This window comes from Calypte anna, chromosome 1 (assembly GCF_003957555.1).
Source record: "Calypte anna isolate BGI_N300 chromosome 1, bCalAnn1_v1.p, whole genome shotgun sequence".
Lineage (NCBI taxonomy): Eukaryota > Metazoa > Chordata > Aves > Apodiformes > Trochilidae > Calypte > Calypte anna.
In genome coordinates, this window is record NC_044244.1 from 159286128 (window position 1) to 159313220 (window position 27093).

Consider the following 27093-nt stretch of genomic DNA (forward strand, 5'->3'; position numbering starts at 1 on the left):
GATAATAGAATCACAGAATGGTTCATGTCAGAGGGAACCTCTAGAGGTCATCTCATCTAATCTCCGTACTCAAGTATGGACACCTAAAGCCTGGTACCTAGGAGCACATTCAGAAGGCCTTTGGATATCTCCAAGGATGGAGACTCCACAACCAGCCTAGGTAACCTGTGCCAGCGTTCAGGCATCTTCGTAGTAAAAAAAATGTTTCAGCCTTTCCTCAAAGGAAAGAAAGATGGTCCAGTCCCTTCATCAGGAAGCCAATGGCATCCTGGCCTGTATCCGGAACAGCGTTGCCAGCAGGTCCAGGGAAGTGATTCTGCCCCTATACTCAGCCCTGGTGAGGCCACACCTCGAGTACTGTGTCCAGTTATGGGCCCCCCAGTTCAGGAAGGATATTGAGGTCCTGGAGCAGGTCCAAAGGAGGGCAACCAGGCTGGTGAAGGGACTCGAGCACAGACCCTATGAGGAGAGGCTGAGAGAGCTGGGGCTGTTCAGCCTGGAGAAGAGGAGGCTCAGGGGAGACCTCATCGCTGTCTACAACCACCTGAAAGGAGGTTGTAACTGGGTGGACGTTGGTCTCTTTTGCCAGACGACTTTCAACAAGACAAGAGGGTATGGTCTTAAGTTGTGCCAGGGGAAATTTAGGTTGGTCATTAGAAAGAATTTCTTTATGGAGAGAGTGATCAAGCATTGGAATGGGCTGCCCAGGGAAGTAGTGAATTCTCCATCCCTGGAGATATTTAAAAAGAGACTGGATGTGGCACTCAGTGCCATAGTCTAGCAACCGCAACGGTGGTTCAAGGGTTGGACTCGATGATCTCTGAGGTCCCTTCCAACCCAGCCAATTCTATGATTCTATGATCATGTTTATGGTCCTTTGTTGGACTCTGTCCAGTGTGTCTATGCCTGTCTTATGCTGAGGAACTCATAAATGGACACAAGACTCCAAGTGTAGCCTCACCTGTGCAGAACAGAAAGGAAGGATCACCTGCCTTGATCAGCTGGCAATACCTTGCCTAATGCAGCCCAGGGTATCATTACCCTGGCAAAATTCCAGCTCCTGTTCAGATTGCTTCTCACTGGGTCTCCAAAGACATTTTCTACAAATCTGATTTGTAGCCAGCTGGTCCTCAGCCTATACCCACACAAGAGGCTGTTCTTTCCTGGGTGCGGGACCTTGCATTTCCCCATACTGAATTTCATAGCATTCCTGTCAGCCCATTTCTTGAGCTGCAGAGGTTCCTCTGTATGGCAGTATGTTCCTTTTGGATACAAGATAATAATATCCATTTCATTGTCATTAGCAGACTTCTTGAAAGTGTCCATCATTTTGATCTCACTAATGAAGGTTTGGAACGGGATTGGACTCAGTCTTGACTGTTAGGGTACACCACTTACTACTGGTCTCTGTCTAGAATTCTTGCTCCTGATCAGCATCCTCTGGGCCTAGACATTCAGCTGATTTTCAGCCCACTCCACTGACTGCTCATCCAGCTGCTATCTCATCAGATTTTCCTTGAGTATCTCATGGAAGACCATGTCAAAAGCCATACTGAAGTCAAAGTGGACAGGCTCACTACTCTCCCCTCATCTACCAAGATAACATAGAATGTCAGGTTGGAAGGGACCTCAAGGATCACCTGATCCAACCCTTCTGATACTATTGTTGTTTATATGTCCCATCACCCCGTCAAACTCCTCATATGGCAGGTCCTACGGTCCTCTGATCATCCTTGTGCCTCTTCTCTTGACCCTGAGGTAGTCATTTCATGATAGAAGGTTATCAAGATGGAAGGTGTATTGACTTTGTAAGGCAAAGCTTTGTTAGCTGAGGGTATCAGAGGTGACCTTTTTGGGAAGATATCACAGGTTGTCTTCTACCAGACTACTGCTTCCAAAAAGTACCTCAGCTGTTAAGTTACCTTTATTAATCAGCAGCACAAAGAACTTAAGATTTTTAAATCTCACTGATCTCAGCAATAGTTCATAGCTCAGGGTTTTTTGAGTTATTACAATGTGTTCTTTAACAGAAAAGAAATATGAACTAAAATAATTCACAGAATAACGTGAAAGCATGGTATTGCATGTATTAAAACTCATAAAATAGAACATAAGTATCTATCATGTAGCAGCAGTTGCAATAAACCTGATTTATTTTCAGAGGTATCACCCTCAAAAATGGCTGGCAATGCTGGCAATCAATCAATTATGCTGAGGAATTCTGATGACATCATAAACCATAGCAGAACATTGCAGGTGGTTATTTAATCACTATCATCTACAGCTGACATTTCATAGTGAAAGAGATGAGACAGAAGAGAGGAGCGTGAAGTGATAAAAAAGGAAGGAAGGGGATGTCTCTGTAAATCCCTCTGCAGACAGCATGATGAAATAGTCACACAGATTATTTTCTACTCTTTACACTTTTTTTTTTTTCATTATGAGTTTTAGGAGAAGACCAGAGATATGTCTGAATATTTTGTCTCAGCTTAGTAATAAATCCACTGATTGTCCCCATTTACCATGTTCAGTTCATGGAAAAGTTTTGCTGCATGTGAACTAAGTTCCTTTTGGAAGAAATAGAGCTGCAAACTCTTCTCCAAATATATACAAAACATGTTCTTCATCCTAATGCGTGAAAAAGGACCTTTGAATTAATTATTGGACTTTTGAACATCTTTGGCCAAGTCTTTTAGGGGTGTTTAGTTTTGTCGATCAGACTGTATCTAGTTTGAATTAAAAACAAGCTAAACTGAAATTTGTGTGGGTCTAAGGACATTGGAGGCAATAATTTCAATCTTCTGGTCTGTTTCTCTAGAGCCAAATTACCTGCTACTATAGACACCGACTAGAATGATTCTCTGACAGGGACTAAAGTTAGCATATAGTTTTAAAGCTACAGACCATACAGACTTTTCTCTGAGTTTTGTGCTTTCTTGTTTTTATCTACCACAGCCCATTAAATGCTTCATCCCTTCTGTATGTGATAATATGCTTCAATTTTTCTGACTCATCTAATCACTTATCAATTAGTCTGAAGAATTTCCTTTCACAACAGATCTTTATGAAATATTTTCCTCTACTAGAGCAATTCTAACCTGCCATTTTAGAGACTCCTGTCATCCAGATGGATGCCTGCCATCTGTTTGCAGTGAGGGAGATAGCGTTTAATAATTCATAAGATAGATGACAAATACTATTTGACATTTTTCCCCTGGTTGCTGTATAGTTAAAAAAATATTTTATGTCCATAGAAATGATTCTATCATTCAGTGGGTAGAAGAGTTTCAGTTGTCATTCAAATACTCCAATAGGAATAAAAGGAAGAGCATAACAGCCTTTCTAGACTTATTTTTTTAAATACTATCAAAAGCTGCATTAATTCTATTAGCAGTGAACATTTCAATTGTATAATCAAGCATAATAAAAATTCACATAATTTTAAAAAAGAGGCCTAATAATATGCCATTGATCATGGTCAAATATATACATATTTGGCATGATGAAGGGTTTATTTTCATGAACTGGGGAAAAGAAACCTGAATCTTTTACAGTAGCAGTTGTGTTGAATGGAAAGAAGACAAAATGAGAAAGAATTCCAGTGAAAATACTGCTTTTCAAATTCAATCCTGTGGCAATAAATCAGGATGTTTCAACTTCAGCCATTTTTTAGATCTATGCATGGTTATCATTTTCCAGTGGCTGTCAAATAATTGTGAAAACCCAAAAGACTTGATATTAAAAAGGGAGTTTTGCTTGGAGAGTCAGTGACATTAAGTACAAGACATGGTGGACCATGTCCCATAGTTGCCTGACTTTAAAAAAACCCAACAAATTCCTGTTATTAAAATCCACATTTACAAGTGTGTCTATGTTTAAAGGTGTATCTCTGGATCTTCTGAGGGTCTGTATTTCTCCAGTGAACTATTGAAAAAGTGGTTTGAAATAGATACAGTGAATTGTTTCAAGCTTCCTCTTTTGATTCTGAAGTTCAGAAGCTACTTGGCTGTACAGTGACAAGAAATACTTTCCAAATTCACCATTCCAAAGCACAAATCCCTCATATATAGTGGTCCTTCAAAAAATTGTTTTTCTTTTTCACCTTTAAATGTGTAGTCTTATTATTTGCAAAAATTTAGGAGAAAAAACACAAAATGGGTATGCAAGTCAAAGCACACGTATAATCACCTATCATCTCGAAAGTAAAAAGGTGTTTGGGATTTTTAAATTTAATTTCTGTCCAGGCTGTAGATAGGATTGAAGATAATAATCAACAAAAAACCAAAAAAACCCTAAAAAAAAAAGTCAGTAAAACAGATGGTAGATTTAAAAAAGAAATTATTAAGTACTCAAAAATGATTGATAGGACACTGTTTTCAACTATCAAAGTCAACCATGTAGATGCCTATATAGCTTTTGCTTAAAGATTAGGTGAGATTTTGAAATGCTTACATTGAAATCTACTGCAACTTTAATCTTTCATTGTCATTTCAAACAGTAGCCTCTTAGTGATTTCTCTCAACAGGTCAGAATAATCCAGAATTGTTTGTTCCATTTTATGTTTTTCTTACAAAATAAAGTTTTGACAATCAAATTCAGGTATTTTTTTTTAGACCACTCTAAGAAATTTTTTTTGTTGTTGTTAATAATTATACTTAATTGAACTGTATTTTCAAAAATTGTACTATAGCTGAAATAATATTCAAATGAATGTTGGGAAAAAATTGTTAGTTCAGACCTGAAAATTATTTAATTTGTGTAATTCTAGGTATGGGTCAAGTTGTAAGAGAACTGCTACACTGATTTGATTTAAAAAAACCCAGGAGTTTCTATTTTAAAGAACAGGGGGGTTCTTTACCTGCAAACTTTTTAGACCATATCAGCACACCAGGATTAATTCTTTAATATTTTTAAGCAAATCTCAGATTATATGGTCAAATCTTTCCTAGAAGTATGATTCTATATTAATATTTTGTATTTTCCAATATTCCTGGTTTTCTGTTTAATTAAAATCAAGGAGAACACATTTTTTACACCACATTAACTAACTCCTGTTCCTTATATTCTTCTTTGAAATTAACTATTGTTTCTTATTTTTAATTGTATTTTATTCTGGTCTGGTGGAATGCAATACTATTTTCTAACAGCCTTTATTTTTATATGCTTTAATTAAAACTTGAATTGATAGTACCACTAATGTTTATTTCACTTGGAAATTTCAGATGTTTAATCACAAGCACACATTAAATTCAATTTCCTTCTAAAAGAAGTAATGTAAGAATTATTTTTTTTAATTTTATAAAAATGCTTTAAAATGGTTTGTTCATGTTTCATGATTTTCCATATTTATTGCCTAGCAAATATGCCTTTGTTTTTAATTATCAGGAATATCCTGGGGTTTTGAACATGGAAAAGTTAGTTTGAACTGACCTTGTTTTGTTTTTCTTCACAGCCTTATAATCTATATCAGTCATTTATTTTTCTTTGTAGCCTTTGTATCCCAGTTCATAAAAGTTTACCATGGCTCTTATCACTACTAATCTGTAGCCTGCTGGGATTATAAATATTTTTTATTTGCTCCATAACTATACCCTTCCACCTTTCTCTTCTATAGATTGTACTAAACTCTATTGACATCCCAGTTATAAGAATCTTCCCACCAGGCTTCAACAGTGCTCACAAGATCACAACCACCATCATTTAGTGGCATTTTTTTCCAGTTCTCTTTGGTCGTTTCTCATCCCTGTAAGCACCCCTATAGCATACAGCTATATTTTGATTGTTCGTTTCATTCTTTTATTTTCTTCATCCAAATGATTTCATTTATGTTTTTATGAGAGCCCCTTCCTTCACAAAGGTGTCATAGGTATATCAGCAAAACATTTTTAGTCTAAACCTGTGATTATTTTTTGAGTATTTACGCCTTACAACATACTGTGTAACATTTTTTATTTATTGAACATTTAACATTATTAAAAGACAAATATTTGGACATTTCTTCATTGATTCTGACTGTCTAACATTATTCTGAAACAGAATTTTCAATTTTTTATGGATTTTACCAGCATATTATAACTTTTTTAATGCTACATACAGATAAGAGGATACATTTTGTCCTTCCATTTTAAGGTAGCTACTAAACCATTTTGCATTTCTATTCTACTGAAAACACAGTGGTGTGTGGTCACTCATCCTCCTCTAATAATACAAAGTCAATGCTACACTTTTCATTCTCCTAATTTTGGATCAATCACTCATCTCTTGACATAGACAAATGAACAAATCTTAAGCATAGTCTATTTATACACAGAAAGATAGTGAACAGATGTGATGAAAAACTTGACACAATATTAAGTTAATCCACTTGTGTAAAAAACTAGGATAGCCCATGTAATTGATGACCCTACCAGAGGGGATGAAATACTGGACTTGATGGTCACCAATGTGAGTGAGCTAATTGGTGGCATCAAGGTTGGAGGCAGCCTGGGCTGCAGGTTCACAGTCCTGAGGGACAGGGTTCAGACAAAGAATGAAGCCAGGACCCTGAATTTTAAGAAAGCAAATTACCAGCCCTGCAAGTCATTAGTCAATAGGAGCCGCTGGGAAACTTCCCTCAGGGAAAAAGCAGCAGAACAGAGCTGGTAAATCTTTAAGGATGTTTTCCATAGAATGCAAGAGCTCTTGATTCCTGGGTTTAAGAAATCAGGCAAAGAAGAAAAGAAACAAGAATGGCTGAGTTGAGATCTGCTGGTCAATAACAGAGCAAGAAGGAAATGCACAGCCAGTGGATGCAGGGACAGGTATCCTGGGAAGAGTATAAGAGAATATAAAAGAGATGCTTGGTTGTGTAGGGATGGGGTCAGGATGACCAAGATGCAGTTGTAGCTGGATTTGGCAAGGGATGAAAAGAATAATAGACCCTATTGCACCCTTCAGTACTTAAAGGGGGCTTATAAGAAAGATGGGGTCAAGCTTATTAGCCCAGGATGCTGTGATAGGAAAAGGGGTAATTATTTTTAAACTGAAAGAAAGTAGATTTTGGCTAAATAAAAGAAAGAATTTTTGTATGATGAGGGTGGTCAGACACTGAAACAGGTCACCCAGAGAGGTGGTAGGAGCCTGCTCCCTGAAAGCATTCAAGGTCTATTTAGATGGAGCTCTGATAGTTGAGGATGCCCCTGCTCATTGCAGATGGGGAGTCAGACTAGATGAACTTTAAAGGTCCCTTCCAACCCCAACCATTCTATGATTTCTATGATAATGGTAAACAAAAGCAGAAATTGATACTGTAATCATACTAGTAAGTCTAACGTTCAAAGCTGTATTTCTTCACTAAAACACAGTATCTTCAGTGCTTGACATAAGCAGTTAAAAGCTTTGCTTTTCTCATTTAGTATATATAGTACATCTATTCAAATGCAATTGGAGTCTTTGATCCAAATGGCCTTGCCTTGTCTTGTTATGGCTAGAAGTCTTACGGTATTTGCACAGTAAGCTTTTTTATTTGTTTATTTTTCAAAGAATCTGTTAACGACTATATGAAACTTTGAAGTGACTCTGTTTACCACATCATACACAATGAAATCCATATTTTGTGTGCTTCCAGTGCTGGGAATAGGAGAAATAAGGTTATCTTTGATCTTGCAGTAGATGCACATTCACCAAGTCCCATAGATGTTAAAGGGCTCATACCCCCCTTGCTCCAGTTGCTATACTATAATAGATTTCAGTGGGCTTTACCACTGCTGTTCTGCAGGTGACAATCAGAGGGATGATGGCCCCAATTTCAAGATATCACATCTAATAATGACAAAAAAGAAAATGATTTCTGGTGTTCTAGTTCTTTTTTTGAACAAAGGAAGAAAAGAAAAACAAACAAACAAAAAAAAAACCAAACCAGCCTCAAGTTTATTTACTGTTTTGGCTATCACTTTTTATCTTTGTAGGAATCTTTGATTTATCAGAAATGAAGTAATAAATTCTTTCTTTGAGAGGAAACATTTTTTCTCCCCTGCTGTTATTCTGACCACTGAACATTTCCCTTTGTTTTTGTTTAATATTGTGACTGTCCTTAGGATCATAACCTTTAATCTAATCTGCATTTTTCCCTGATGAGTTCAAATCATAAATAAAAAAAAATTCAAGTATAACACATTTCTATCATTCAAGCAGCAAGAACTCTGCAAGCAAGAACTACATACAAATAATGCTCATCAAGTGTGCTAAGTAGTGCAAAAAAAAAAAAAAAATTAGTTTTGCCAAGAAATCTAATAAGACAAAGATCCGTGAGAACAAAGTCCAGACACCAAAGGTCGGGTGCAACTATAATTTTATTGGATAAATAACACAAGCAAAGTGATACAACGACAAATATGTTGTGAGGCAAAGAGAGAGAGAGACAGAGAGAGAGAGAGAGAATAATAAGGGAGAGAGAGAAAGAGAGGATTATCCCTACCCACAGATCCAGCAATCTTTCTCCTTTGGCATGGCAATCCAATTTGAGACGGGGTAAAGGTCCAATGCACGGTGGTGAGTCAGTGGTAGGCATCACCTTATATACACTGATTTTCCCACTGCTCTCAAGGCTGATTCAGGCCCCTTGAATCTCACCTCTCAGAAAGTTCTTCCCACTCTACTGAAAAGTCCACTGTTTAACTGCTCTTCAGTCCTTACCCATCATTAGACAGTTTGCTGGCTCCACCTGGGCGAGAACCTTCACCCTGCCTTTTCAGTCAGTGTGAGTCTATCCCCCAAATTTCCCTTTGCCAAACTGTCACTTGAGGCAAAGAAAATTCAAAATTCCACTGAATGGAACCTCACAGTTCTGGTTTGCTATCTGTAAAAAACTTAGTGCATACCCGTCAGAGGAGTATGCTCTCCCAGGAGCCCGTTTCACTGCTTGACCTCATTATATGAAAGTTTTTCCCTGTATCTAATCTGCAGATGGATGGGATTTTCCTGTCATACACCACTGTGAAGACACTCGATTCATCTTTTTGATAACTTAATCATATAGATACATATTTTGGATGGGTGCTGAATAAGCATTCATGAGTGCTCCTTGCCCTGTTGTCTCTGCTTCTGTTAATACATCTGTGGCCACTGCCGGCCACCTCTGCTGCTGTTATGCACTATTGACTCATGTTCAAACAGCTGCTCCTGTAAGAACCCCAGGGTGTTTTCTGAAGAGCTGCTCACCAACCCAATAGATTCACATTCAAAATTTAATAAAATGAACCAACTGTCTTCCAAGACTATTGAACTTACAGAGGTTGAGAATAATTTCACTTCATGGAATCATTTTAATGGAATTAATATTGAAGTCGTATTCCATTTGGAGGCTGTTTCCCAAGTCCCCATAATAATTTTTTTAAGATTGATAATATACATACTATCCTCTAATCTTCAGGCTGCAAAAAACTAAAGGGGAAGGCTATGCATTGCTATTTAACTGTTTTCACTCTGAGCTTTTAAAAAAAAAAATTGTGCATATAATCTGTGCAGTCCTGGGAGACTGATAACATGCATTTTGTCATCTTACATCATAATCTCTTCAACAGTTACTTCAGGCCATGTGCCAACTCCTTCTCAAAAAGGTTCATTAAAACCTTTTTGAGGTTTTGAGGACACCAAAGCAAAAAAATAATTTTGTTTCTCTGCAATGTCATTGACACATCTGAAAATTGCCTTTTTACCCTGGTGAGTAGTTGGATCTACTGAATATCTGACCAGTCAGCCTCACCTCCATCCCTGGAAAAATGATGGAGCAGCTTGTTCTGGAGGTCATCTCTAAGCACATGGAAAAGAAGTTTATCAGGAGTAGTCAGCATGGATTTACCAAGGGGAAATCATGCTTGAGTAATGTGATAGCCTTCTGTGATGTTGTGACTGAATGGGTAGATGCAGGGAGACCAGTGGGTGTAGTCTACCTTGACCTTAGCAAGGTTTTTGACACAGTCTTGCATCACATCCTCATGAGCAAGCTCAGGAAATGTGGGATAGAATAATCTGCAGTGAGATGGGTTAAGAACTGGTTACAGCCCAAAGAGTGGGGATCAATGGCAGAGTCCAGCTGGAAGCCTGTGACTCATGGAGCCCACCAAGGATCAGTGCTGGGTCAGTCCTGTTCAACATCTTTATCAATGACCTTGAGCATCTTCTTGGCAAGTTTTCTGATGACACAAAGGTCAGAGGAGTGGCTGACACCCCAGAAGTCTGCTGCCATTCAGAGGGACCTAAACAGGCTGGAGAGTTGGGCAGGGAAAAATTTAATGAATTACAGAAACGGCAAATGTAAAGTCTTCTATCTGGGTAGGAATACCCCAAGTACCAGTACAGGATGGGGACTGAATTCTTAGAGAGCAGTGAAGGGGAAATGGACTCGGGGGTAATAATGGACAGAAGGATGACCATGAGGCAGCAATGTGCCTTTGTTGCAAAGAAATCAAATGGCATCCTGGGGTGCATTAGAAGGGGAGTGGCTAGTAAGTCAAGAGAGGTTCTCATCCTCCTCTACTCTGCACAGGTGAGGCCACATCTGGAATATTGTGCCCATTTCTGGGGCCCTCAGTTCAAGAAGTACAAGAAGCTTCTTGAAAGAGTCCAGCACAGAGACTCCAAGATGATGAAGGGAGAGGAAAATCTCCCTTATGAGGAAAGGCTGAGGGAGCTGGGACTCTTCAGCTTGGAGGAGAGGAGAATAAGGGGTGAGCTCACTAATGTTTATAAATATGTAAAAGGAGAGAGCCAGGAGGATGGTGCCAGGCTCTTCCCAATTATGCCCAATGATAGGACAAGAGGTAACAGATATAAACTTGAGCATAGGAGGTTCCATATAAACATGAAGAAAAAATTTTTTACTCTGAGGGTGACAGGGCACTGGCACCGGTTGCCCAGGGAGGTTGTGGAATCTCCTCTGGAGACATTCAAAGCACCTGGACATGTTCCTGTGTGACCTCCTGTAGGTGACTGTGCTCTGGCAGGCGAGTTGGACAGAATGATCTTTTGAGGTCCCTTCCAACCCCTACCCTGCTCTGATTGTCTGATTCTGACAGGCTTGTTCTATAAGGAAAAATGTGATTCTATCATATGCCTCTTTACGTGCTCAGCCCATCATGACATGAAGTTTTCAGAGATAATCTTCAGGAGACAGAACATGCAATGTAATGTGACTGGATGTATAGCAATCAGAGGGAAGAAACTCTGACAGATGACAAAGCATGTATGAAACTCTGACCCATATGACCTGCTTCAGAGTACTTACAATAGATCTTCAAAAGAAGAGAGAACAGAAAAGTTAAAGGGGCTCAGATAATTTTTCTGGCTTGCAGTCAGCTGCCTTCTCATCTTTTGGGTGCATCTAGAAGAAAAAGGTAAAAGGGAGTGTAATCAAAGTAAGAAATTCTTCCAAAGCATATCTAAGCAATACACTAATAGCTGACTACTCCTGAATGTAAAGATGAAATCTGAAATCAAGTAAAAATAATTCATATTCTTTATTTACCGAAGCGTATGAAAGCATAAGCTCATCTGAGAGAGTTAGTGTTTTGTTCCCACAGGCTGCTGGAAAGCAAATTAAAGTTTTCTCCAATAACATTTAGCTGAATTAAATCATTAGGATATTTTAGAAGCATGCTCTATCATTTTAAGCCATCTAGAATCTTTTGCTCGCACATACTTTGGGCAGCCATCAGTCAAGGAAGCAAACAGGCTGCTAGGGTATCTTAAAAAAAGCAGTGTCAGGTAATATAGCAAATATTCTTTTAATATTGCTTTACATTTTTCAAAGGAATTAAGCAACACGTTTACTGTTGTAAATGCATATATATTGTATATAGCTAGTAGTCAAAATAGTAAGATACTTTTTTTATTTTAGAGAGGAATACAACAAGTACATCACATTTTTCATGCTGTCATGCTACCTATTCCATGAAAGTTAATAAGTGTTCACATTTGGCTGTGCTATTTAGAAATTTAGAAATTATATTTAGAAATAAATATTTTTATTTCTAAATAAAATAAATAAATAAATAAATTTCCAGCCCTGGAGAAACTTAAACCCCAACTGAATATGGGCCAGATAAGCCTGCTTTCACACTTTGAGATGGGCAGTTGGACTAGTTGATCTTCAGACATCTCTTACAACCACAAACTTTCTATAATTTTATGACCGTATAGGATCATTCCATAGTTCAGTGGGAAGGATCTTCCAGAGGTCCTCCTGCAGCCTTCTTTTTTCCAGGCTGATCAAACCCCAGAAACTCAGCATCTCCTCATATGGCAGAACAGCAGCTCCTGCTGCAGTGACCCTTTACTGCACATTTTGAGTTTATTGGTAATTCCCATCTTGTGTTGTCTAAAAGTGGATGCACCACTATAGATGCAGCCTAATGAATATTGAATTGAGGGGAAATAATAACTTTCCTTAACCTTCTGACTGCTTAGGTTTTTTTTGTTGCAACCCCAGCTGTTCACAAACTCAATGGCCATGTCTTCTTCCAGATCATTAATCACGTTGTTAAACTGGAGACATTCCAGAACAGACCTGTTCCAGAGCAGACAGTGGTGCTCAAGCTGTACAAACCAGCATTCAATACCTCTTGAACTTGACAATCAAGCCACATTTTAACCTTTTGAATAAATCCTTCCATTTAGACTGTGATTGGAAGTGACAGCTTGGTTGTGGTTTTTTGTGTTATTTAACTGTGGCTTCAAGAAGGGGACTGAAGTTCACTAGAGAAGATAGGGTCTTTCTCTCTCTGCAAGCTGATGAGAATCAGGTTCACTGCTCAGTTAGAAGTACCCTGTAAAATTGTGAGTAGCCTTTAATAATTATCTTTTAAATTAGCTTTGATAATTTCTCAAGAACACAGAAGATCCTTGCTGTGAGGAAACTGTTAAAAAAATTGTACAATCTTTATTTTTCTTTTCAATTTTAGTTTTGCATGATCAACATAGGGCTGAGCTGCACCATTTTGGAGGAATATAAAACTCTGTTTTGAGTTTGTGCAGAAGACAACCCTCTCCTACAATGTTTTATGGTTTCTGAACATTTATACCTTAACAGGTAGACTGCTCATAGCAGTGGGCACTTCAAACTCTTTGTTTACTGACAGGATGCTGCAGCAGCCTGAAATAACTGAAATGAACTTTGCTTTCTGGATCAACTTCTAGGAAGGCCAGATGACATAAAAGTGACACTATGAGGGCAGAGAAATCATCTCTGAATACAAATTAGAAGCAAGTATTGCTTATATGTACTTGCAAAAGTGTAACTATCCTGTTGACATTGTACTAAGATTATTTACATGGCAGTAATGAGAGAACAGTAGCATTAATAACTCAGAATCTGACAGATTTTATTTGTTTGTTTGCTTTAACAGCTCTACTAACATTATTTTCCCAAATATTCTATAGTATTTATCATGCACTAAATATTCTCCTAGGAGAAAAGAAACAAACAAACATAAAACAATTTCTGTTTTATGTTTTAAAATAGTTCTACTAATGTCTGTTTTATGTTTTAAAATAGTTCTACTGATGTCTGTTTCTATTTTTAAAATATATCAAGATGTGAAACTGATCAGTATTTCTTAAAATACAGAAATAAAGCTGTGTTTTTTTTCAGGGAGAAGTGAAACCTGACATGTAGAAAAGAGGTGGATGTGATAGTTATACTAAATAGCAGGTACTCCTACTGTGCTATTTTCCATTAGACAGGCAGACATTTCCCTTATAAAAAAATAACAAACAAACAAAAAACAAACCACATCAACAAAAAAAAAACAAACCACAGAAATGTAAAATACAGGCCAATATTAGAGTAAAAATTAAGTTGGTTTCTATACCAGATTTTATTCTCTATAAATGTTGCAAGAATTCCTGCTAAAATTTGAGTTTAAAGAATTTAACTGTTTGGCTATTTATTATAAGTCTGTTAGGTGTTGTGTTTCCCGTTAGTACTTAGGAAAAAAAGAGAATGAATTAACCAACCAGAAAGCATGCAAAAAGTTCAGAGCTTTATGGGTTTTCTTAATTGTTTGGGGTTTTTTTTAGTGAGTTGCACTTATAATCTATTTAGTTTTGTCTTAATCGACTAATATTTTGTTTGATACTGCTTCTCTCAAGTACTTAAAGGAGAATCCAGCTGCTTTTCTGCTATTGACTATTCACAGCATAGTCCAAAGTACTATCAAAACTTTTTCATAATCCAGGTATAATCCCCAAAGTAGAACAATTTCAGAATTTTTGTTCTTACAATTATAATATATGTCCAGTTTTTAGAAGAGTGTGGGTTTTAACTCAGATGACTACAAAACTCTAAAATTGGTCACGAGAACAGGAGGCTTCAGGCATCTTCTCCTCATTACTGGTTTTTACATCACCAGAGTGGCCTTGCCTTTATCTAGCCATTCAGCAAGTTTTTGAGCTAATATCATTCCTATTTGGTACAGAGTATGTAACAATGTGCTTGCTGATTACTGACATACCTTCACAGTGCTCAGTCACCAGAACGATCAAACTTGAAATATTTTCTAAAAGCTATGTTAAACAAATGTGACTGAAAAAACATCAAAACACCGTTTTTAAAAGTGATGTTCAGGACTACAACCTGCAGCAAACTGTAATACATTTGATAGAATTGACTTTATTCTCTTGTGTGTTTTTTGGGGTTTTTTCCCACACATTTGAGTGGCATCTACCTTTATCACGAGCTAATCGAAACCAGCTGCAGAGGAAGGTGGACACCTTTGATCGCCAAGCACAATGAAGGCATGAGATTAATCTGCTAGCAGGTGTTAAAAATTTTGTGACTTGTATGCTTGAACTCCCCTTGATAGTTCCCTTGCAAAAATCAGAACAGAGTGAGTAGAGCTGCTTGCTCCCTGAGGTTCTGTTACAGAGCTGAACAAGCACCATCTGTTGGTCTGCCTACACTTGTCCCAGAAGAGAGTTGGCAGTGCTGAAGGATGCAGCTGAGAATCAGGGGCAGACAGTTGCTTAGTGGCAAGCTGGCAGCCTAGAGTTGTCCCTTTCTGCAGCACTATCTTGGTACCACTGGATCCAGATCTTGCTTGTTCTACAGGTCTTATCATACATGTTTTGTCCTGTACCCACTCTTACACAAGCAGTTTCTACTTGCCTCCTCACAATCACGCTTCAGGTGAAGGATTTCAGCTCAGTGCTGTTACAGAATACAATTAGCAATGTAGCAAAGTTACAGAATGCTTACAGAAATTGACCTGTTACTTGCTTTTAGGATACTTCTTGGATTCAAGGAAAGAAAAGCTTGACTTTATCTTGCAGACTGCTTCTCCTTTGGGTGTACAACAGGCTTCTCCTCTGGCTATAGGCTCTAAAAAAATTTTATAAATATGATAGAAGAAACTTCTCCTAAGAACATTCTGACTATTAAGCCAGATAATAAGCTGAAATTCAAATGGGTTTCCAAAGCATTTAAATTCTCATAGTCAGCTATATTCTTAGGTATGTACAGGAGCTTGGCAAGGGAGAAAGTCTAATCCCATCATTACTTTCCATAGCATTTGTTTTTTTTGTCTTTTGTGTTTGGTTTTTTGGGTTTTTTTTATTATTATTATTTTCAACTGAAGTGCATGTGATGGTTTTTTTAAAAATCAGCATTTTTGAAGGTTATGTGCATTATTGGAAACAGATTATCTTACAACTTAAAAAGGAAATACCTGGAGGCTCACAGGCCCCAAAATTAGATGTCTGTCTTTGACTGACATAAAAAGCTTCACTGAAGAAAAAAGAAATTAAAATTACACCAACTGCCACTTAAAAGTAATTGAAAAAAAAAACCTATTTCAACTTCCTGTTGTTCTTAATTATTCTTAGTCTAAGGTTCATAGCAGAAGTATTTGAACTAAATGGAAAAGGTTACCTCTTATAGAGACTTCCTATCAAGCTTTTGCAGAACACATCAAATAGCACACTGTAATACGAGACTGTATATCATATTTCATTCACAATGTTTTCCAGGAGAGTTAGTAACAGACAAGGAGTCAGAATAAATTAGCCACAATTCATTAATATCTCATTTTGACAACTGCTCAAACATATAAGACATTGCAAAGAATAGAAAATAGTTTTGTACTAGGATTTAGAGACTACTAGCTAGGTACAAGCTTTGCTAATATATTAAAGTTATTACTGCTATTTTATGATAGGCTATTTAACTATATCTAAATGATAAAGGCAAGAATCTCATGACTAATAAAAGTCATGTTTGGGATTATATGTATTTGAAGGCAAATTGGTTCAGTGTAACCAGAAGTTTTACTCTAGAGAAATCATATGAATCATATTATATGGTAAAAAATCTGAACTAACTGTGTGACAAAAGAATATTAATTTTAAAAAGAAATTTGTGGTATACTGTAAAGGTAAGATATGTATTCCTAACTGTACACAATGTTATACATTAAAACCATAGTTAAGGACAATGTGCAAGGTAGAAAGATAACTTCTGTTCTAAGCAAAACTTTGGGTATATTGTTTCTGTGATGAAAAGAGCTGAGAAATTCTTCAAGATTGACCAAATTATTCAATAATTATAACTCATTCTGATTTCACAGATAGTTTATGTCCAGCTTTCATAATTGCCTTGATTATGTGGGAGCACTGGTTTCTTTACAGGCATTAAATTCTACTTCTATATTGCTCAGAGAGTAGTGTTGATTACTGATGACTACTATTTTTCATGCCTGAAACCAGTAAACTACTTCCAATGTATATTTAACATGATTGTTAAATCCACCCTGAGAGATGGACTTTTCTTTTAGCAGAGTACTGAGAATTCCCAATGTAAGGAGGAAATAGTTTGGTCTTAGTAGCATAAATATGTGTGCCTGCACCCATATTTAATTTGAGGGAGAAATTTCCAGCAGAATTTAATTGTATAATACTCATTGCCTTACAGACCATATTTCTGCAGAAACCTGGTCAATACTGATGTTGCCTTACACAAGTAAAGATTTGAAAAATATTTTTAAAAAAACAGATATATCTGCACTAGAAATTGACACTGAAAATACAATATGCATTCATACTCTGAGTGGCACTTTAATACATGTGGAAGGAAACCTGGAAGAAATTGGAGAAGGTATTTTAAACCTAATGGCTCAGTCTGTGGGCAAACCTTACTAAATAAACAAATAAATCATCAGGGTAAAGAGCTGTCAGCTACTGGAATTTAATCCTGCTCCAGGGAGCATTATCACTAAGTTTTATCAGGCCAAGAGTCTGTATTTACAAGTAGTCTCTGTAAGGAGATGAGAGACATAGTGGTTTTGTGACCCATATCAGTTTAGAGGAGGATACTGATTTCTGATTTTAATGTGTCAGTGTTAATTTAATCACATATATTTACATGAAATTGTAACTTTTAATCAAAACTACTTTATTTACATCAGAATATAAGATTTTATACTTTCACAAATTATGAAATCAATACAACTGTTTACGTTTAGATATTTATATTACTGAGCAACTCTGTAGAGGAAAAAAATCCTTCTGTCATTATCCTTATTGTATGTAGATGACACATAATTACATCAGCTTTGCTAAGTTTTATAGGGAGAAAAAAAAACACCTTACAAAGAATAATATTTGAGATGAAGGCTTTATAAATTTTCTCATTATCCAGGTAGCCTGAGATACCAAATTTTCAGCCTTTTCATATTTGCATTACATCCTCAATAGCGCAATAGATGGTAACATAATGGTTTCAGATGCCTTTCATTCATATTTAGCTTATGTCTATATTGGCTCCCAGACCACTCCTCTGAGAACCAAAATGAAGGGCATTTGTTTTAAAAATCTGTATCTCGTGATGTTAAAGGAAACACTGGACATACTTGGATGGATACATTTCTTTCTGTGCCAAAGAAGACATACATAATGTTATTTTTCAGTGAGGCAACTTATTAATTTCCAGGTGCATCCAAAAGCTGAAGTTTATCTTGATATTCAAAACCAAAAAAAACCCCATCAACAACCAGAAAGGAAGGAGAAGGGAAAAAAAAAAAGAAATTAACTGAATTTGGGCTAAATTATAGTGTTTTCCTGATTATCTTGTCCTATTAAAATAATATCTTGAATTAGTAGGTGGTTTACTTAGCCAGAACATTTTTCATCTTCTTTTAATATCAATGTCAGCTTTTGCCAGAATTTACTTCTTCTTGGCACATATTAGCATGCTTTTTTATAAGTAAGAGAAGAAATTGTACAGAATGTTATTACCATTTGCCATTTCTGATAAAACTATAGTGGCTATAGACAGTGCATGACTGGTTTTTGTGGTAGGTTTTCTTTGTTACTGCACATCATTTCCCTCCTATCCCAGGTCTCTTTCACTGGTCATTTATATCAGTCTGGTGCTCAATATTGACCACCAGGACTGACATTTCAAGCAGAAGAGCATGAATATCATATTCCTGGAGTTCAAAATTTTACTTTCTATCCCAGAATTTCCAGCACTGACATTTTCCCCCAAGACTTTAATTGCTTTTTTGAAGAGACAGCATAAAGAATATTTTTTCCACTACATACTACTGGAAGCTAAAGTGCTGAAACCCTATTATTTCAAGAAATATAGGTCTCATTGTACTGTAACTAGCTTGCCAAGACAGGCAAAACAATGTGAGTCTTGAACTGAAAAAGAAATATAAACCCAACATTAAATAATAAACTTGTTAATGCTCTACATCTATCCTATGGAGCTTATACTGACAGCAAAGATCCATGTGGGTATTTGGTGCTGCCCTATTAAATCTCTAATGTCTTCTCTAGATTTAATAATTCAGTAGCACAAATGAAACTTTACTAAGAACCAACAGAAACACTTGTAGAGGAAACCTGATCATTTCCTTGAGTTCATACGGGTCACACAATATTCACCACTGCTCAGAGACACTGCTTTATCTTTCTACAAACTCCCAAGTGAATAGAAAAGTGGAGATAGGGAAATCTGTAATACTTGGTCCCAGAAGAAAACATAAGGAAACTGGTAAAGATTGGAAAGAAAATCTTTTATATTCAGTATAGGTAATTAAAGGGGTATTAACAACTTGATGGGACAGATGAGCCAAGAAGAGCAATATTAGAAATAAAACACATCAAATGACATACACAACTTGAATTAAGTTAGATGGTGTTTTCATATCCCCTTCTGTGTTTGTAACCATCCTTACAGAGGGCTTGTCTCATCTCAGTTGTTATTAGTGTGATCCAAACAGTTACAGACTCTGACAGCACACTGTAAACCAAGCTTTACTGAGGCAGTAAGGAAGATGAGCAGTAACACATCCATAAAGTGACTGACCTGGCCACCAGCAGCAAATGCAGGATCACAAGTGACGTTGCTCCAGGAGACCATCAGGGACACTTAGCATGCGGGTCAGGCATCAGTAGAACCAATCATTTAAATGTTTTTTGGATGTAAGAGTTGTACCACCCCTTGTGTCCACCAGTGCTAGTGTGATTTTAGAGGATCAGATGTTCCATGGCAGTGCCCTACACATCACCTTGGATGAAGTGAGCAATATTCTGCCCACATGATGATGTTTGGAATGTGGAAGCATTCAGGGGGCAGGGTGTCAGATCCTTTGGCCCTGATGGAGGTTCCCCTGCATCTGTCTGTTCATTTGCTCCTGCAATTATTTATTAGCCTCTCTTAATCTAAATGAGCTGAACTGATAAGGTTCTGTTATTTAAAAAGCTGAGGATAACCTGACTTGTTTCAACTGTAGCAGGCTCAGTCAGTCAAGTCTGCAACAAAGAAAGATGATCATATATAAGTGGGAAAAAGACAGTAAACTGTCTGGGCTGTGTTAGTAACTTCTTTAGCCCTGTACAGCTGTGGCCAAAGAGAATGTGTAAACAACATTTATGGATTTTAGAGGGATTAGGGGAATTTTCAAAGTATTCAGTACTGAGCTACCTTTTTTTTCCTCAAAGTTTCAATTTTTTATCAGCTCAAGGAATTAGAACTGGGCTTTCAGAGCTAGTTTAGAACTGAGTCTGCTAAATGTCACCTCCAATTTTTAACATATAAAGAGTGAGAAATGTCATTTGAGAGAAGGAAATGGTTTACCTAAAGCTGCAGTCTTTGTGGACATATGTCCTTAGCCAAATTTCTTTTGCTAGCAATAGTCAAACAAATGCAGTTGGAACACAGAGAAATGTTAAATTACCTGCATAACTTGAACAGAATAAATTTAAATGTAAGCAAACAAAGAAGCCTTAAAAATTGTGGGAAATGTCAAGATATCTTAAAGGGCTAAAGGGCAGTTACAAACTGAAACAGCTACAGAGCTACACAGTGGACCAATTCTGAACCGTGCAGCTGACAGAACAAGAAGTCAGCTTTGGGGGCTAAAAGCTGTTTTTAAGTGGATGTCATACCACCTAATTATAGGTTTTACTGGAAGAAATTAAGTTAATCTCTTTGTCTTAGGCCCTTTTGGGGTGAGTGGAGAGATATGGGATATGCAGTAGAATTTATGAAAAACTTGAATTCCATTTTCTGGATGTCTGTCTCTTTTAATTAACTCTGATGAATGCCAAATTATGTCTCCCAGTTATAGATTTGAAATTAATCAGTAGAAGGATTCCTGAGTGTTTCTAACATCTCTTCCCTCATCCTCACTGCCCTTCTTTAACTTTAGTAGTCCTTGGGTGGAAAATGCAATAGCTTCCATCAGTATATGAGCCTGGATTTTCTTTCTTTGAAAACCAAGAAGTATGGGTTATAGGAAGTCAGTGCTGCTGTGTCTTCTCTGACAACATATGAAGACATCTCCACTTTGGTGAAGGCAACAGAAACAATATTATGTTTATATACATGACTTACAAAACCCATCCAACAGGGATGATGAGTGCAGACCAGAACAAAAGAAACTGGTGCTGAATGGGGCTGCATCCAGTTGGCAGCCAGTCACTAGTGGTGTCCCCCAAGGATCAGTGTTGGGCCCGGTTCTGTTCAATATCTTCATTGATGATCTAGATGAGGGGATTGAGTCCATCATCAGCAAATTCGCAGACGACACTAAGCTGGGGGGAAGTGTCGATCAACTGGAAGGCAGGAGGGCTCTGCAGAGGGACCTGGACAGACTGGAGAGTTGGGCTGATTCCAGTGGGATGAGGTTTAACACGGCCAAGTGCCGGGTCCTGCACTTTGGCCATGACAACCCCATGGGGAGCTCCAGGCTGGGGACAGAGTGGCTGGAGAGCAGCCAGGCAGAAAGGGACCTGGGAGTCTGGATTGACAGGAAGCTGAACATGAGCCAGCAGTGTGCCCAGGTGGCCAAGAAGGCCAATGGCATCCTGGCCTGTATCCGGAACAGCGTCGCCAGCAGGTCCAAGGAAGTGATTCTGCCCCTGTACTCAGCGCTGGTGAGGCCACACCTCGAGTACTGTGTCCAGTTCTGGGCCCCCCAGTTCAGGAAGGATATCGAGGTCCTGGAGCAGGTCCAAAGGAGGGCAACCAGGCTGGTGAAGGGACTCGAGCACAGATCTCATGAGGAGAGGCTGAGAGAGCTGGGGCTGTTCAGCCTGGAGAAGAGGAGGCTCAGGGGAGACCTCATCGCTGCCTACAACCACCTGAAAGGAGGTTGTAACCGGGTGGACGTTGGTCTCTTTTGCCAGACGACTTTCAACAAGACAAGAGGGCATGGTCTTAAGTTGTGCCAGGGGAAATATAGGTTAGATATTAGAAAGAATTTCTTTACGGAGAGAGTGATCCGGCATTGGAATGGGCTGCCCAGGGAAGTAGTGGATTCTCCGTCCCTGGAGCTATTTAAAAAGAGACTGGATGTGGCACTCAGTGCCATGGTCTAGCAACCACAACGGTGGTAAAAGGGTTGGACTCGATGATCTCTGAGGTCCCTTCCAACCCAGCCAATTCTATGATTCTATGATTCTATGAAACACTAACAGAAGGAGATAAATATATTCCCAATGATTTTCCTTCTCAATGTTTTTCAAATATCCCCAGCAGAAAGAGTCTCAAGGAGTTCCAGAAGAGTCAGTTTTATGTTTGAATTTCAAAGTAAAACAAGTGGCCCTGACAACTAAGGATATGCAATTTATATTTCTCTGAACCTGTCATGTGAAATCATCCCTGTATCTAAATTTACAGCATACACTGAAAGAGGGTCTCCTAATTTCCACAAGTCAAGTAGCCTGGGATAACTGATGCTAAAAGCATTAAAGCTATAAGCATGAATGTTTATGGAAACTAAAATGCATCCTAAGAAAATAAACACAACATAAAGCCTTCTACTAGGTTGCTTCAAGAAGTATAAAACCTATATCGTCACTTCAACCTGCTGAAGGGAAAGGAATTTATATGTGCAGCAGCATCTGCCCTGATAATGACTAAGAAAAGTAATTTTCAGTGTTCCTTAAAGAATATCCAGCCCAAGATATTGATTCAATGTAAAATAAAGGAATATAATATGATACACTCAGAGCTGAACATTTCACGGAGCTAATGGAAAACCTTCCTAAAGTTAAAAAGTTGTAAAATATTCAGGATTATTTCAAATTTATATTACCTTTCTTATGATAAGGATTGTCCATTGTGCCTATTTAAAGTGTTGACAGGTAAATATCTGCCTATTGTGAACTGTTTATTTTACAGATTCGTAGAGTAGTTGATAATGGCAGGGACCTCCAGAGACCCCCTGGTCCAGATCCCAGCTTAAGTAGCATCAGCTAGAGTAGTTTGCTCATTTGCAGATGTCTCCAGCTGAGATTTGAATATCTCTGAGGATGAAGACTCCACAGATTCTCACGCCAATCTCTTCAAGTGTCTGACCACAATCATGATAAAGGAGTTTTTCTTTATGTTCAGTTGGCATTTCAATTTGCACCTGCTTTTTCTCATTTTTCTGGATACCACTGAGAAGAGTCTGGCTCTGTCTTCTTTACTCCTTCCCATCAAATGTTTATCTACATTGACAAGAACCCTGCAAACCTTCTCTTTCACAGCCTGAACTCTCAGCTTCCCCTAGTATGAGAGATGCTTCAAGCCATTAATCATGTCAGTGGCATTTTACTGGACTCTCTAGTTGCACCATGTGTCTCTTGGAAGCACAGCCCTGTACCCAACACTTCAGCTGTGGCCTCTCCAGAACTGCAAACCAGGATGCTGTTGGCCTTCATTACTGCAAAGACATATTACTGACTCTTTTTGTTCCATCAGCCAGGACACCCAGCTCCTTTTCTGCAGATATACTTTCCAGAGGGTTGTCCTCAGCCTGTAATGGTACATGAGATTATTCCTCCACAGATATAGAGCATTGCATTTCCATTTCTTGAACTTCATGGGATTCCTCGCTGCACATATCTCCCTCTAAACGTCAGCCTATCACACCTATCACACCTATCTGACGTGTCAACCACTCTTTCCACTTACATATCACCTGCAGACTTGCTGAGAGTGTACAATGCCCAGTCCTAATTTAATGTAAAACATTTTCCATGTCCTGTCCTGACATTAGTCATAGGTAAATGCCACGGTCTTTTCAAATAAGGTAAAATTTTACAGTGGTAAAACAAAGATTCAATATATCATCTCTATTTGTCAGTAATGGAATATAAACTACAAATAACATTTCTGCATCTGAATTATTTCAGTAACTCAAACTACATGCTAGTTTTCTGTCCAATATACTGGTCTGGATATGCATATACCTGTACCTGCTTTCATCTGCCCATGGATACACACATGAAGGCACATTGTATCTCTGTAATCTTTTATAGGATACTGACACCTTCCCTACCTTTTCTCTTTCCCTTTTACTTTCCATTTCTCTTTTCTTCATTAAACTCCTTCCCATTCATCTGACTATACTAGACACAGAGCATATTAAATAATTGCTTGTAATGTCAGGAATTGAGCAAAATACCAAATAAATTCAGAAAACAGTAACAATTCATATTGATTTAAAACATATTATTTGGAACTTGAGAAGATTGATATCAACAGTGATACTTCTCTTACAGAGAGTTAGATACATCTACAATGAGATTAATAATAGCTAAGAACAGTGTTTGTCCCTGAATTTTCTCTCTTTCAAATATCATACCGGTGCTGACCACTTTTTGCAATACTTTTGAGAAGTGTCTCTGGTGGATAGATACCGTAGTGGCTTTACTGAGTAAGCAACTTGGAAGTTGACAGTCTTATTTCAGGCCTCTAGATGAGCTCTGGGTATGGGAAGTTGAAAGAAGGCAATAAAAGTTCTGTTGTGTTCTGATAAATTCCAATTTGTCTATACTCTTCTTAATCTGCTACAACCATGTTTGGCTTGTTTGTTTAGTTTCGTGGGGTTTTTGTGTTTTGTTTTTGAGCTTTTTTTTCTACACATAGGGGACAATCCTATATTTCATTCTTTTTTGAGAGAGATTTGTAGATGAAATGTCAAAATTTAGCTTTTTACTATTTATATGGATTTAGCCTCAAAACACTGATGTTTAGTGATGCTAGTCAACACCTGATCTGAACTACAGACCTTAGGGGGGTAAAAGCAGGTATCATTACAGGATGAAAAGAAAATCTTCTTGAGTTAAACCTATAATACTCACAGCCACCACTGACTGATCACAGAAATTCCAATAAGAACTATATTTGGAGGTAAAGTATGGGTTAATGATAGAGACTGAAACTAACTCTTATAGTAGTTTCAAAATAACTACATAAAATAAGATGAAACTATGTGTAATTCTAATCTTCAATAAAAATTATTTTAGCCTTAAATAAGGGTGGTCATACCAGTATTTATGACAAATAAGAAGTGTTATAAATAGATTCTAGTATTCTCCTGTTCTTTTTTTACATTATTACCAGGGGAAAATATTTGTTCTCTGGAGAACAGATAACTTCTACATTTATATAAAGTAAATTTCTATCTGTGCTTAGACCTAACAAAATCGATACTCACTAAAAATCACAAGAAGCACATGCACCCTGCAGGGTAATACCTTCAGTAACCCCAGGGTAAGTGTATGATGAAAGAACTCTCTCAAGTATGTACATAGAAAACCTAATCAATATGTACCATATATTAGCAATGGTGAGTTAGTGTGTTAGAAGAAAGTAGAGTAATGATAGGGTATTTCAGACCAAAAAAAAAAAATTATTACAGGCTGAAGAACTAAAATAGTAGATAACAGCAATCTTTCCTCTTTATTTATGTATTCTATGTAAGCATGAGAAATCAAGGAAAAAATCCTTCTGATATTAAGGAAACATATTTTCAAAATATTAATATGGAATGCTACTGATGCAAATGGATGTTCACCAAAAAAAATTGTCTAGGAAAATATTTTTGCAGTATGGAGCAAAAACTTTGGCACAGGACTGTGTTTTCTTCAGTCAGCCTTTTGTACTTTTCCTATCCACATTTGAGAATGTGCTCCTGACCTTGCTGAGATGGTGTCATATCATCAGACAGAGAGACAGTACTCTCCTCCTACAGACTCAGTAAAAATTAACACATACTTCAGTTCCCAGTCCTAGCTAAGAACCTTGCAACTCTGCCTTTTGAATACACCTCCAAACCCCTACAACCTTTTAGACCACTGAGACTAGGCTGCTATAAACAGATTTGGGAATACTTGAAGTTTAATATTTCCTTAAACAAAATCCAAAAATAGAATAAAAATATCATACAAGGTTCAGTGACTGAATTCAGTCCTGGTGTTTGGTTTTTTTATTTAGAAGTAGAGAAGTACTGTCAGGGTTCAGGAGTTCCTTAAAGCTGCTTGTAAACTAAGATTCTTAAATAGCTCTTCAATCAAATGTCACACACTCTTTCCAAAGCAAGTAACCTCAGTATAAGGATTCTTTCTGATTCTTGGTCATGTTTTTTTTTCTAGAATCCATGCTTGAATCTATTATATGCAATGAACACCTACAAGCAAGTATAGTATTTATGAATGAGAGTGTATGATTTAATATTGTGCCTCAGCACCCATTACTTGTGAGGCAAAGATTAATCAAATGAAAAATACTGTCCCTGTCTTCAGGTAACAGGAAAACAAACTGATTAGGATAGTGATTTTAATGAGCATATTAGTCATACTCCTCAGACATAAAGCAAAAGTTTATTAGCACTTTTGTTAGGCTGAAATATTAGTACTATTACAACTACATGTTGGATAAAGCAAGATGACTCAGAAGTCATCATCATTATATTATGTTATAATAAAGCTTCCATGCACCTCCTGTTTAAGTAAATATTATTTTATATGTCTCCAAATTACTATTGTAGAAAGCCCTAAGCTTAGAGGTAAGATAATTTGCCTAGGGTTTGCTATGGATATTAATAGATATTTATTAGAAATATGACTTTTTGCAATTTTTTTGTAATTTGGAGAATCAGATGCCAGAATTCCTGATATCAATGCAAGGATTATTGTTTATTCTCATATAACTCATATAGCTCATACAACCAATCCATTAGTGGAGTATATTCCCTCTTGCTCTTAAAGGATAATTCTATGTACATGTTTTTTGTACTCTGTACCAAAGCAATATTTTACTGTATGAATCAATGTAATTTTTTTTCCTGCTGCTAGATCTATTTTAATTTATATTTTAATGTTATTTTAATTTATATTTTACAGGGAAATAAAACTATTGACTGTGCACAGTCTGAGATTTGTGAGTAAAGAGGAATCAGAATTATACTTTGCCTTCTAATTTGGAAGTCTATGGCACCACCAGATACGGGGACAAGATTCATTTAAATCCTCTTTAGACATCCATAACATAAATGTCAATACCTGAGCCAATTGATTAGACTCTCTTAATAACAGATGGAGAAAAAATTGTACATCTTGGAAATGCTTATCTGATCAATTTTAGACATCTACCATAGGATTAAATAAATCTTTATTTAGAATTGCTTGTTTATCTCTATTGAGAGGTTAAATGACTGGTTTTGATATATATGTGCCCCTTAAAGACATTTAAAATTGATGTTTTCTGTTTTCTGGTGACATTTGCTCATTCTGTTTCTCCACCATAAAGCATGAAAAAAATCTTGTTTCAGAATGTTT